The sequence below is a fragment of the Anopheles aquasalis genome, chromosome X (assembly GCF_943734665.1).
Source record: "Anopheles aquasalis chromosome X, idAnoAquaMG_Q_19, whole genome shotgun sequence".
Taxonomy (NCBI): Eukaryota; Metazoa; Arthropoda; class Insecta; order Diptera; family Culicidae; genus Anopheles; species Anopheles aquasalis.
This window is the reverse complement of record NC_064876.1, coordinates 2,623,288-2,637,061: the sequence shown is the minus strand read 5'-3', so window position 1 is coordinate 2,637,061 and position 13,774 is coordinate 2,623,288. Positions and strand designations below refer to the sequence as shown.

General features: G+C 48.2%; 1 protein-coding gene across 1 annotated transcript in view; it reads right to left on the bottom strand.

Annotated features, from left to right (window-relative positions):
- The window catches only part of LOC126571518 (uncharacterized), a 63,178-nt gene that overhangs the window by 25,856 nt on the left and 23,548 nt on the right, over positions 1-13,774 (bottom strand). The window lies entirely within an intron of this gene.

Sequence of the window (13,774 nt, the reverse complement as noted above, 5' to 3'; positions counted from 1 at the left end):
GGCCCAGACGAGACGGTGCGCAGGTGCGAAGCAGGACGACAAACGCGTCGGAATTCGTTCCGGAAGGATGCACTCCTCGCTCGCTCGCTCGCTCGCTGCTTCTTCTTCTTCTTCTTCTTGCCCTTTCCTTCCAAGGGCCCTCTTGCCGTTCTTCTTTGCCCCCCTGGGGTTACTTTTGTTGTCTTGTTGCCTTTTTTTTCCCCCTCCAAAAGGGCGCGACAGGTCCGTCACTTGTCACGATACAGCATCAGCCCCCTCAGCGATGGTCCCTATGTTATGTTCCTTCCCTTGCAGTTTTGCACCCTTACGGTGCACTCCCGAACTTCATGATGATGATGGCGATGATGTTCACGCACCACTGTCCACGCGGTGCCACGCCGTTTTCCGTTTCCGTCGTTTTTACGCACGTTTCGTGCACGTGCAGCACGACCGCTGCCGACTCTCTTCACTGGCAAGTGTGTAGTGCACACAAACACGGAAACACACAAAGACACAAGCGCACACAACACATGTACAGCCAGGATAAGAAGGACGATCAGCAGAGCTGCGACGCCTCCACAGGGAAAGGGAATTATGATTGGTATGGTGGTTCTTTTTCTTCGTTTTCTTTCTCTCTCTCTCTCTCTCTCTCTCTCTCTCTCTCTCTCTGTCTACGCTCTCCACGATTCAAAGTAGCGATCAAATCAAGCGCACGAGCAAGCGCAAGAGGCAGAGAAGGAGGAAGATCTTCGCCACCTTCTCTTTGCTTTATGCTGCACGCCAACGAGGTCACTAGACGGCCCCCGACACAACATAACATTCACAGACACACACACACACCAACACACACACACACACCCCAAGCGTACAAAACAGCCCTGGCGACGAGGCAAAAAAAAAACGGTGCCCGCGCGACGCGAAACACGACACACGTCTTAAGATGCTGTCGGCCACCTCGGTACTGAAGCCGGTGCGTTCGGGTACACCGGTCCGGACTCCGCTCCGAACGCACCCACTCGCACCCCGATCGATCGTTCGAGCGCCTCGAAAAGCTCAGCATACCTTCAGCCAGCAGCAGCAGCAGCATCATCATCATCATCGTCGATCGTGGTTCGCTCTCTTACACCTTTTCTCTCTCGCTCTCTCTGTGTTTCTCTGCTTCGGCTACATCGCCGTCTTCTTTGGGGCAAGAAGGTAGGTCTTAGAGACGAGAGAGAGAGACTGTGGCATGAGCATTGGGGATGGGGGATGGAGGGTTTAAAGTGAAGCAGGACTGAAAGCTCAAAAGCCAGCAGCATACAAGCAGCAGCAGCAGCATACAAGCAGCAGACAATCTATGTACAACCGTTCCTCTCCTGGGTGTGCATGCGGGCATGCTACATGCCCGTGCCACAGCATAGCAGCATACATAGCATACACAGCACGCGCGCACTCACACAACAGGAGAGTGGCAGGAAAACGCAACGCAATCGCGAGCCACAAACATCCCGCGCGAGAATGACCAGCGCGCGCGCGCCCTCTAGGTTCGTCGCTTGGTCTGGTGGTCGGCTGGGTGATGTCTTTCGATTCGTTTAGCGCACTGCGAGCTCGAGCCGGCTGGCATGCGGCTTGGCGTGGCGTGGCTTGTGCTTTTGCGTGTGTATTCGTTCGGCGCTTGTTTTGTGTTGCCCTTTGGGCTTTTTCTTTTCTTCATTTTCTTCTTCATTCCTTTGCTTTTCCATCCGCTCTCCACTGTTCCACTCCGTGATTGTGTTACCTGTCGTTACCTTTCCCCTTTCTTCCTCTTCGCTTAATGGTTTGGTTCCGTGCGGTGCCCCGCTGCTCTTACGGATTAGTCTGCCTGCCTGCGCCAGTCATTGTGTCCCTTGTCCCCTTTTTTTTTCTAGCAACGATAAGGAGGTCCAAGACGGTCCAAGGACAAAGGACAACCCAAAGCCTCAAGACGTTCACGGAGGCGACGCGACAAGGGGGATGAAGGTGAGTCCCCCAGGAAATACCAGAGCAAAGAGAGAGCAGAGAGAGAGCAGAGAGAGAGCAGAGACAGAGAGCAGAGAGAGAGAGCAGAGAGAGAAAATTTAAATCGCGCCAAAAAAAAAAAACGGCGGAATAAGAATCACGGAGAAAAAAACCTACCCCGTAATATCATCCCCCGCAACCCCCACCCCCCCTCCATTTGGAACAAATTTAAATGCCCCCCCCGGATAAGCCTCCACCACCCACTAGGGCTCTGGCCTGGGGAGCAGAGTTTGTGGCGGCCCAAAAAAAAAAGGGGGGAAACATTTTCCGTTTTCTTTTTTCGATCGTTTTTCGTTTTTTTTTTTTTCTGGGGGTGCCGGGGGTGAAAAGCCAGGAAAACTCAACTGTGAACCGCGTTGGCGTTGGCTGGTGCACTATTGGTTGACTTCGGCTGAAAGTTTGTGCATTGTGGGGGGGGGGGGGGGGGGGGGAGAGAAACTCCCGAAACTCCCGAAACCACAGCGCGAAAGGCCCCCGGTTCGATCGGTTGTGGCCTTTTGGTTCGAGATTCGAGACAGTCGGGCTGCTTGTTACATTAACATATAGACGTCCCCCCCCCCCCCCACAGTAGGAAACTTTCCTCCCTCGCGAACGGGCCCGCATGAGATCAAGCGTGTTGAGCGGGTGGCACCGCGAGTGACCGCAAGCCGCAAAGCGCGGGTCAACCACGCACACACATGCGACGATGGGGTTTTAGGGTTTGGGGGCCCGGTTTTCGACTGCCGTACTAGGTGGTGGTGCGGCCCATGACACAAAACCCCACGAAGAACGTTACGAAGAAGCAGCAGCAGCAGCAGCAGCAGCAGAAGAAGAAGAAGAAGAAGGTAAAGTGGCGACGCTGTGGTAGCATTAAAGGGAGGTAGGGAAAGAGAGGGAGCAGAAAATAGATACGTTCTAATCGAGGAAGAAACAAAGGGAAATATTCTCTCTCTCTCTCTCTCTCTCTCTCTCTCTCTCTCTCTCTTTCCTAAGCACGCTAACCAGAAGGAAACCCCTTTAAAGCCTTTTAAATTGGATAGTGTGATGTGGTGACTGGCGAAGGGATTGGACTCGCCAGCTCGTATATGCTGGCTGCGGGCGATGCTGGCGAGTCTCCTTCTCCTTCTTCCGTCCGTGCTTCGTCCGCTTGCCCTGCCCGCGCTAAACAAAACATAGAGAGAGAGAGAGAGAGAGAGAGAGAGAGAGAGAGAGAGAGATGGCAGAAAGAGAGAAGGCTAAAAGGCGAAGGAGAGTAGATGCAGAGATAAATTGCTGTTCGAGCATCGCGCGGCTTGGCGCGACGACGCCGCGCACCGCAATGGGAGGAGGAGAAGGAGGAGGAGGTGAGAGAGGGAAAGATTGCCTCGCGGGCGGGGGGGGGGGGGGCTATAGCCGCGTCTCTGTTGGCGCTCTGTTGCTGTTTTCGGAGCAGTGCTCTCGTGGGCTTACTGATGCGGTCTCTCCATCTTTTAAGAACGACAGCAACGCGGCAACAAGCGACGAACTTCCCCTGGACGGGCGGGGGGGATGCTCTCTCTCTCTCTCTCTGCGCTCTTTGCTCTTCGTCTCTCTCTCTGTCTCTCTTTTAAGGGGGGCCTTCGGTATTTTCGGGCCCAAAAAAAGGCCCGTTTTTGACGGTTTTTTGTGACGTAACCATTTAACTTTATTTTTTCAAATAAATGGCATACTAATCTATGACTTTTGAAGAATATTTGGTACTGTTTTGAGCAACATTCACTGGAAAATCAATCCGTGGCATCTAATTTTGGTTGGGCGTGTCGTCGCAAAAGGTACTTTTTACGGTGCCCATCGTAGCGACAAGACGTGTCATCTGAAATACTCAAATCGATACTCGTTTGAAAGATTATTAGTTTATCTAGGTATTCCAGGAGAGTTTTTGTCGATATTCTTATTTTTCGATTATTGGCAGATTTGTAAAGTTTTTAAAGATTTTTAAAGCATCACTTTTTCGATGCTTTATGTCATTTTGTCATTTTTTGTTTATGTTTAAAGAGAAGTATCAACAATTTTCACGATTTCTCGACGGGACTACCTGCCAAAGAGTGTACAGATTATGTGTAAAAAATTTCAAATCGATCGGTCCAGTAGTTTTTACGGTACTGGATGGGAACCGATTCAAAGTGACGAGCTGCATGGAGCCTTTGTATGAAACGCGGATTTTCAAAAATCTATAACTTTTTCAGTTTTGCTTCGATTGGCCCAAAAATTTTACGTAATACTCTTGAAAGGATCAACATTCAGGAAAAAAAAATGTTAAAAATATGTCTCACAAAGCGAAATTAAATACCGAAGCCCCCCCCTTAAAGCGACATTTGCGTATCACCGTTAACCGATTGGAGTTGCGGTGTGCGATGCTGTTTGCCGCACCGAAAATCATTGCAATGTTTACTCTGCGCTCGCTCCCGTCCTTCTTCTCCTCCCCAACGGTGCCAAACATTGTCCCGGTGTAAACGGTGAAGAAAGTCGAAAGAGAAGGGAAGGCGCGTGGTATTGTTGTGGTAGAACGATAAGCGAACAGGCGGTTGCTGATGTTGGCGATTTTGGGGGTGGTTTTTTCTGTTGTTGGCGACGAAAAACCAGCGGGAAAATGGGGCCTCAGCAGGGAAAACACACAACAACAACAATGGAGGCTGCAAATGGAGGAGGAAGATGAGAAGAGTGCAGTGGCGATCCGGCAGCCACCTGTCGCCAGAGCGCTGGCCATCAAAAATCGAAATCGGATCAGGAGCAGCGTCCCTCCGGGGGGCGTTTTGGTGGCACAAATGGTGTGCAGTGGAATTTTTCCGGCCCTTTCAGGGATGAAGGGACAGAAAAGACAGAGGGGTTTAGGGGAAGGGGATGATTTGGGGATCGGATTTAATAGAGTTACTCGCCTACCTGCGCCACGCTACGCCACGCTACGAGTCCGGACGACAGCTGCTCCAGAATCCAATAACATCAATCCCTCTCCCCCTCCCTCCCCCCCCCCCCCCCCCCCCCACCGGGGCCATTCTGGGCCTCTCGGGTAGGACATATGCTGTGGCCGGGGAACCGAGCCTGACCGCAGCCCTCTTTGCGCAGCATACGCGAACGAGAACGCGTGCGTGGCTTCGAGTATTAATATTCTTATCCTTCTTCTCCTCCCCCTGTTAGTGACCGCTCTTACGCCCAACCGAACCGAAACGAAACAAGAGTCGATCGGTCGATCGTTCTAGACCCTACGGGTTGCTAGGGGGTGGGTTTTGGGGGGGTGCAACACGAAAAACAGAAAAGAAAATAACTGGTTTAACCGGTAGGCCCATCATGGCATGGAGAGACAGACAGATAAATAGATAGAAAAAGAGAGAGAGAAAGAGAGAGAGAGAGCACAGAGGGCGAGAGAGAGAACTGTAAATGGAGAGACGCGGCGTTGTGCCACTGATGGTCAAGCAGCGAAGCCACCAGCTTTATGTCCACTAACCCTTCCTCTCCTCTCCTCTCCCTCTCTCATCCTTCTCTTCCTCCTCTTCCACAACCCACCACTGGCTACACGGTCGCTGGTCGCTTCAGCTTCTTCAAATCGCCTTCATTGGGCATCTTTGGTTTTTTTTTATTGTTTCTTTTCCAAAGAATGGTGCGAGCGTCGACGACGACGACGACGACGACGACGATGATGATGATGATGAGTGGCCCCCGCACGAATGGCACGTGTTATGCGTGGTTTTACGGTGGCGTAAAAGGATCTACGATGGACACTACACTGACTAACCCGACAGAGAGAGAGAGAGAGAGAGAGAGAGACAAAGAGAGCTTTTGTCGCGCGAACTCTTGGAGGATTCACTCGCGCGCGCGCGCGCGCGCGCCGTGATTCCCTGGACGTTACGGAGGCTTCGATGAGGAGAAGACCAATCAAAATGGATTTTATGATCGCTTCCCCGGGACTGGCCTCGCGACAGTTTATAATCCGGCGTGGAAACGTTTTGCGATCCTTCTGACTAAACTAAAATCCATAATTTATGTGCGCCCCGAAATGTGGTGATAATGGTAGTGTTCGAACCGGCGTGTATGTGTGTTTGTTTGTGTCCGCAAGGCACACTGGCGGGGTGGCGCCCAGAAGCGTTCATTTTGCGTACGGCACCGTTGCGGATTTCCAATGGATGACGATGGAGACCACGATGGTTCGTCACTCGCAAGCAAGTCTTTCGTTTTTTGTGCTTCTACGGATGCGTGGTGGACCGGGGAGGAAGGGAAGAGATATAGTAGGGTCGGGCAAAAGTGCGACCTTAGTGGATTTTGATTTTTAGGAAAAAAATATTATTAAAAAGTTACAGCTGAAAAAATGATGATGATTTGGACCAATAATGGCTCAGTTTCGACGATTTGTTCTGAGAAAACCATCTACCTATACATGTTTTTGTAAATGCCATAATAAACTACAACTTTTCAACTATATTTGGTCGTAGTTTGGGGACGATTTATTAAAAACTTCAACGCGGATTTAAACAAATCTATAGCTTGGTCAGTTTTGCTTCGATTAATATAAAAAAGATGCATTCAGCATTCAGGGAAAAATGTTAAAAATATGTGTCACAAAACAGAATTAAACACCGCTTAATTGAAAGCATAAAAAGATGTCAAATAGGCATTTGAAGATGTTGAATTTTGGAGAAGCAGTAGCATTAATTTATCGAATGAAGTGGCACATCTGAATTTATCACTATCAGAATGGGTGTTTATCATTTTTTCAAAAACCCTTCACGCGCGACGACGACGACGAGGACATATTGATGGCTCTCGGGATTTCGAGCGCACGGTGCAGAACACTCTCGCCACCTGAGAACAGAAAGGGCACCATTTCCACCATTGATTGATGCATCCCCTTCTGCAGGTAGCTGCTGCTCTTTTTTTTTTTTGGGGCGAGCACAGAGCACAGGTAGCGTAAACAACCTGTAAAAACGGGCGATCTCCAGCGGCTGGGAATGGAATAATGCATGGATTTCTGCCTTATGGTGGCACGTACCGTGGTGGGGAAATCCTGGGCCATCCTGGGCCAAGAGGCAGCAAATGCAAATCAAGGACCGCCGGAGCGGACGTTGCTGAGAGACCGTGAGAAACTGGTTCCCGGAAAGGATCACGCAGGCAAGCAAGGATGCTGCGATGGACGTCACGTAATCGTGCACCCCAGGAGCTGCGGTACGAGGTCACTCAATAGTGCTAACAGCTCGACCGGAAGGGCTTTCCCGCTACATCCTGGGAAATATGGTGGTCATTAACGCCATTTTGGTGAAACGTTAGCGGGTCCACCGCTAGCCAGAGATTATTTAATGTCAGTCGTTGGTACCAACATTTGAGGTTCAACACATTCTTCAAAATTAAATTGACGAACGGAAAACGAAATAAAAATAGCACCACCTCATATTGAATTCAAATTTTGCACTCATTTGAAAGAACTTTGTTTCGGTTTTCAGGACTATGGAAGTGGAGTCTAAATACGTACAATTGGCCGTGAAATCATGTTTTTTTGCCTTGCGATTTATTCTAACGTTCGACGAAAAGGTTAAAAATCAAAACCTACCATTACGCATGGTAATGAATCGATTCAAATACTTCATCAAGCACACAAAGCTGAAGGAAAACTGTTGAAAACTAGCGATCTTCTTGATCCTATCGAAGGCTGTGGGGAGAAAACTGGGGATTCCGCAAAGCATAACCGGATAATGTTAGGGATTGTGGTGAATCACAGAAAAACAGCAACATAAATCGGCGCTGAGTTGAATCTTCCACTAACTACCGGTCACGTACAACAAATGCTGGCAAGTAGTGAGCAGTTGGAATGGCACAAAAGATTAGGAAAAGCCAAAACAAACAGAGGTGATAAAGTATAATCGTTTTCTGATAAAAATACAGAAGTTATCGATTAGCCAACCCCGTTTCCTGGATCGGAATCCCATAGAAAACCTATTGGTATATGCTTACAACTCGTGTTTATGAAAACGGAAATCAATTCGAATGCGTAAACATGCTCACATGTCGCTTTCTGGCGAGTGCTGGGAGCAGATAAGACAGGGAACGCTAGAAACACTGCTGCGAAAGATGCGAAGATCGCATTTAATTTAAATCAGCTGTAAGATTGGATGGGGTACACATGAATAAATTCTAAAAACACAGTGAATTTTTATAAATACAGACAGAGTTTTGAATCATAAGTGCTGCTATTTTTATTTCGCACCCTTTTTTTAAAAGTTTTCGTGGATTTTCTATAAAAACGGCTAAACCAAACAAAACCAACCTCATGCTAGTAAAATCCGTAACTGTTTTTCAGCGCATGTAGCTGAAGGCATTCCGGCGAATCTCAATTATTTGTCTTTTTATAAGCAAAAAACTAAACTGGGTGGTGCTATTTTTATTTCGCACAGTGTATGAATGCGACATTACTTTTATGACGGTCGATATGTTGTGGTGGCTGGGCGCATTGGACTCGCTGATAATGGATTGTAATCAATTGCGAAAGAGAGAAAGGGAGAGAAAAATGCAAGAGAACATTGTATCGATCAAAGCTGTAAAGCGATCGATACCAGTTTTGCTGGGATGATGGTAAGGAAAGGAGGAAGGACGGAGTGCTGGACCGGCTGTAGATCCGTTTCCTGTTCTGGCCGGTGTGCTTAAAAAGAAAAAAAAAACAAACCGGACAGCGCGAGATGCGTAACGGTGCATTACAGCGCGATGACAACGGCGACAACTTTCCGGTTCCAACGGAGAGGGCGCGCATCCTCCAGGTGCGCCGACGGACGGACCGCAGCACGTGCCTTCTTACCCTCTTGCGCCCCAAATGCCCCGCTGCCCTTGTTGCGGTTTGTTCCTGTGTCCCCTTCAACCTATTAAGCGATTGGCAATAATTGTAAGGCGTTGCCGGTTTGCCGGAAGCGCACAGCATCAGGTGCGATGCGATGCGATACGATGCTCTCTCTCTCTTTCTTTGCCTCTTTGTCCCTGGTTTTCTTTTTGTCGCATTGTGCTCTCGCATTATATTGCCTCCATCGAGAGGATAATGCTGATAATGGCGAGCTCGGTGGCGGTGAAGATGCGATCGATGCGATTGCTGTGTGATTGCGCTGCGATTGTGGTGTGTCAAACATACACATGTGCGCTAGCATATGGCGCGAAAGGCGGTCAAGAGAAAGTCAAATTCGTGGCGGCACTCGGAATCGATAGCAAGCTTCATCAAGCAGCAGCAGAACCGACCGGGCACAGGTGACAGAAGTCTGGAGGAGGAGGATAAGGAAGATGGGTGGATAAGAAACGAGGAAACGGACAGCAAATTGAAGCAATCGCCAGTCCGCCGGCCCGCCCGGCTGCCAATTCCAATAAATCAGGTCGAAATGAAGGCGCGCGCCATGATCGTCCGTAAATGAGTAGCAATTACGAGATTTCCTTCTCTCTCTCTCTCTCTCTCTCTCTCTCTCTCTCTCTCTCTCTCTCTCTCTCTTTTGATTCTCTTGAGTTCAATCAGCGCCATCGAACCCTTCCTCTCCCATCGCTTCGCCTTTCACAACCTCGAGGAAATTAAATTGACTTTTTAATGCCCGAACGCAAAACCTCGCGCCTAGCATCTCGAGAGACAACGGAGATCAAATGAAGAAGAAAAAGAGACAAAGTGGGAGAAAAAACAGAGAGAATACGGATGCTAGATGGTTTTTTTTTTCGCACACAATAGTAGTAACGCTCGAGCATGTTCTACGTTAACATATCACAGCCGACTGAGGAATCGGTTGAGGAATGAATTAAAATACGATCGGTACGATCGGTCGGTTCGCGCGAGCCGATTGATTGATTATCGTGGCAAGCAGGTAGAGAAGGAAGGCGAAGGGAAGTGGGCTCCAGCGAGCTAGCGAGATTTACAATGTAGCGAGGACGAAAGTGGCGCGAAAGGGCTCGCAATCCTCACCGACTGCACAGAAGGGGTATTTGAGCCAAAGGGCTGGGTTATTCGTTGTAAATATGACTGATATGCGATGTACAACACGAAAACACGAATGTTTTCTTGCAATTCCAGCACATATGAGTGAGAAAACGTTTTTTTTGTGATAATAAAGTAAGAGAACTTCTCAAAATATCTGTAATTTCTCTTTGGTGGTCGCCAATTTAAAGCGTTTGCCTTACCTAAAAAATGAAATTCACTCTAAATTGCATCCATTTATCACTAGCAAGCATTGCAATGATCCAGTTGATATCGGAATGTGTCCATCTTCGCTTGAAATTTGCAATTTCGCCACTTCGCTTGAATTGAATTGAAATTCAATCTCAGAATTTCCATTCAGAATCTTCTGGGGGCAATTTTTAAGTATCCTGACACAAATAAGCGCCAAGAAACAGGCTGGAGAGTGAAAGCAAATAAAGATTACATATGATTTTGTGAAGGTTCAGTTTTGATAAAAAGCAGTGACTATTTTTAAACTTCTAACCATAAAGAGCACTGCAAAATATATCACTAAATTCGTAGATGTTCGTGCATAAAAAAATAGGCTGTTATCTTGACTATCACTACTTTTTTTTTTATAAGAATGGCGCGACGCTCCAATCCTTTCACTTCACAGCTAAAAGTGATAACTTAGCAGGGATGCTCGGGAGTTTTGGCCAGCAATACCCCTCTGTGCGATGTCGAAATACAAAAGAAATGCTTCAAAGAAATGCTAGATTTCAACCACCCACGGGGTTCTGTAGACCAAGAAAACTAAAATATGACGGTTCCTGGGTTGTTTTTTGCTGCTGCTGCTGCTGCTGCTGCTCGACTTATTGCACTCAGCAACCCATTCAAATTCGAATGTAAATAGCAGTAAGCTAGGACAAAACAAGCGTATTCCAATTGGAAGTCGACGAAAGGATGATTCCTTTTATTTCTTTTTTTCTCTCTTTTTCTTTTTTTCCCCTTCTTTGTCTCTCTCTCTCTCTCTCTCTCTCTCTCTCTCTCTCTCTCGTTCTCTCTCTCTCTCTCTCTCGGTCTCTCTCTATTCTTTCCCTGAGTAAAGCAATTCAGTTCAACCCCGGCTAGAGTAAGTACTTGAAGACGAAAGACTTCAACGCTTCAAGAAGCGACGAACCTTTCCAGCCTTAGGGCCCTTCCGCAGTTTGCCGCAATCTTATGCACCCTTTGCGCCCGCGCGACGAAGAAGGTGGCTGAAGGGCACCTTCCTCAACCCTTCTTCACGCCTGGCGTCTGCTTCTTCGTGTCGGTGGTCCTCGGTCGATTTGCAACAAAGAGACCGACCCGTTTCGAGTGTAAATGGTTCAAACACACGCGAACATGAGCACGGTGGTGCGCAAGCTGTGTACGCTTGTGTTTCGCACCACTCCAACCCAACTCACTCCCCCCCCCCCCTTCCCCCCCCTTCCCCCATCATCCCCCCATTGGGAGGGGGCGCGTGCGCGAGCAAAGCGCAAACAAGCGGAGGACTATCTCGCTGGATGACGTTCGCGGCGCGTTCACGTTCGGGCGCTTTCAGTTTGTGGCACGCGCCAGACGTCGAAATGAGTGGAAGAGACACATACACACGCGTACTGGCAAAGCCTGGCACTCGGAGAGGGCTTGGTGGCAAGGATCGGCGACGGTTCGAGGCCGCCGAACGGGCGCCGGCGAGTAGGTAAAATGTAAAATACGGAACTACGGAATGGCGCCGCGGGTTGCGTCGCGTCACCATAAGCCACCAGCGGGGCACCCTGGTGCCGGGCCACCCAGCCACCGTAGAATACGCACTCCACTCATTGTGAATAATGCTCTGGCCGCCCAGATTGCGCCCGGAGACCGTGACGGACACGGCAAAGCGTTGGATCGCTTGGTTCTCGGTTCGGTGGTGGTGTTGGTTGATTAGTCGATGATCATGGACAGCATTAGCACCCATTAGGCTGCCCAAAGTGAACGCACAAGTCCAAAGTTGGCACAAAATAAAAACCAAGAAGGGGTTGGTCTTCCTTGGCTAGGGGATTAAAAAAAAGGGAAGGCAGTTGGTGGCAGCAGCAGCAGCAGCAGCAGCAGCTTACCTCGACTATAACAAAGAGCAGCAACTGTTGCTGCTGCTGCCGAGAATGATCTCAACAATCTCGCCAGGCACTCACACAACCACACACAACACATCACGGGGCGTCGCATGGCGCATAAAAAGTATGATTTATGCGTGAATAATGCAATATCCGTGAGCAGGATTGTAGCAGTAGTTTATTGTTTTTTTTTTTTTGTACTGTTGTGAATTCTTTTCAACGATAAAACTGAACACGATTTATTGGTAAGGACATAAACGCGGCACAAGCACCGATTAAGTGTTTTCTATTCTGCTTGGTTGTAGTGGAGAAAAAGAAGAGAGTGAAGGTTGGCTTTGTGGCGCGCAATCCGCTTCTCACTCAGTAACGCACTCCTTTGTGCTCTGTTAATAAACATACGGCTCGTCCATCGTTATATATGTTTAAAAATATAATGAAGGGCACGTAAAACATTAAAACAGATGTTTATAAAATGTCTCTTAAGGATACAGTGGCCAGAGGGCTCTGTTAGGGTCCCAAGAATATTTATGGCAAAGTGGGCCATTTACTTTCCGACTGACACGACTGCCTAAATTTGATGCCATGGATAAAGTTTTAATGAAATGTTCCCCAAAATAGCATTAAATATTCTTCAAAAGTTGTAGTTTAAGATGCCATTCACTTGAAAAAATAAAGTAGAATGGTTAGGTCGCAAAAAATCGTCAAAAATGATCCTTCTTTTGGTCAGAAATTATCGAAGCCCCCCTTTAAAGAATTTCCAAATAAAGGTGATCAAACCTATCAAGCTCACAGAAAGTGATTTGGAAAGAGGAAAGTTAGAGCTTCTAGTAAAACAAAACACACATGCCCGTTGTGATGGTGAAATGTCGAATTTACAGGCGAAAATGTAGAAAACCCTAGAGGTGTGCTTTTTCTCACGCCGGTCATTATATCTCTCTACCGATGATAACAGCTCTATCGAACAGAAGGTAGAGGATTCCGCGAACAAGCAAGTGAAGTTTAGTGACAAACGCGCGAGTTAATGGTAGTTTTTTTTTTCGAGATTCTTCTATCTTTTCGCATTTATTATTTGTGCATTTGTTGCACTTTCCGACTGCCCGGACAGTTCATGCATAAATTAAAAACTGCAAAGCTGCTAAGCTTTTTTTTGGCAACTTTTGTAAACATTTTTAACAGACAGACTCTTGGAATAAGGCTCCCCCCCGCCCCATTTTGTTGTCCCAAAGGCCGGAGTCGTCGGTTGCTGACGCGACCATCGATGGTGATTGGCAAAGGTGCACAATAAATTTGCAATTCCCACGACCTTGAATACGAATAGCTTTGAATAGGCACAACCTGAGATCCAACTTGATGCCGTTTGGATGGTGCTGTTTGATTGATGACGGTCATAAGTTACTCTTCTATTATCACCTCCCCTCCCCCTACATCAGAGGCCATAAAGACTGCGGATTGATTGCGCCCGGGAAGTGCTGGTGACGTGGCGACACCGCGCCACTCTATTGGCCTTTTTCCGGTGGAAAAAAAACCTCCCAGCTGCAGCTCCGATCAGAACAGTACGCCGTTACACAGTATTCTGATGCCACCGATGCCATCAACTCGTTCTGATCGATGCGTGCGCACCTAGCGACCGTTAGCGTGGGGAGTTTTTTCCCTCCCCCTGAAGCCCTATCTGTCTCTGGACCTTGTTTCCCCGGTTTGCAAGATTATGCGAATTGCATCCGCTGCCATACGGGGATACGGGACTTCACTTCCTGCTCGGATGAAAGGGCCAAGGCGCTTCTGGTGGCCT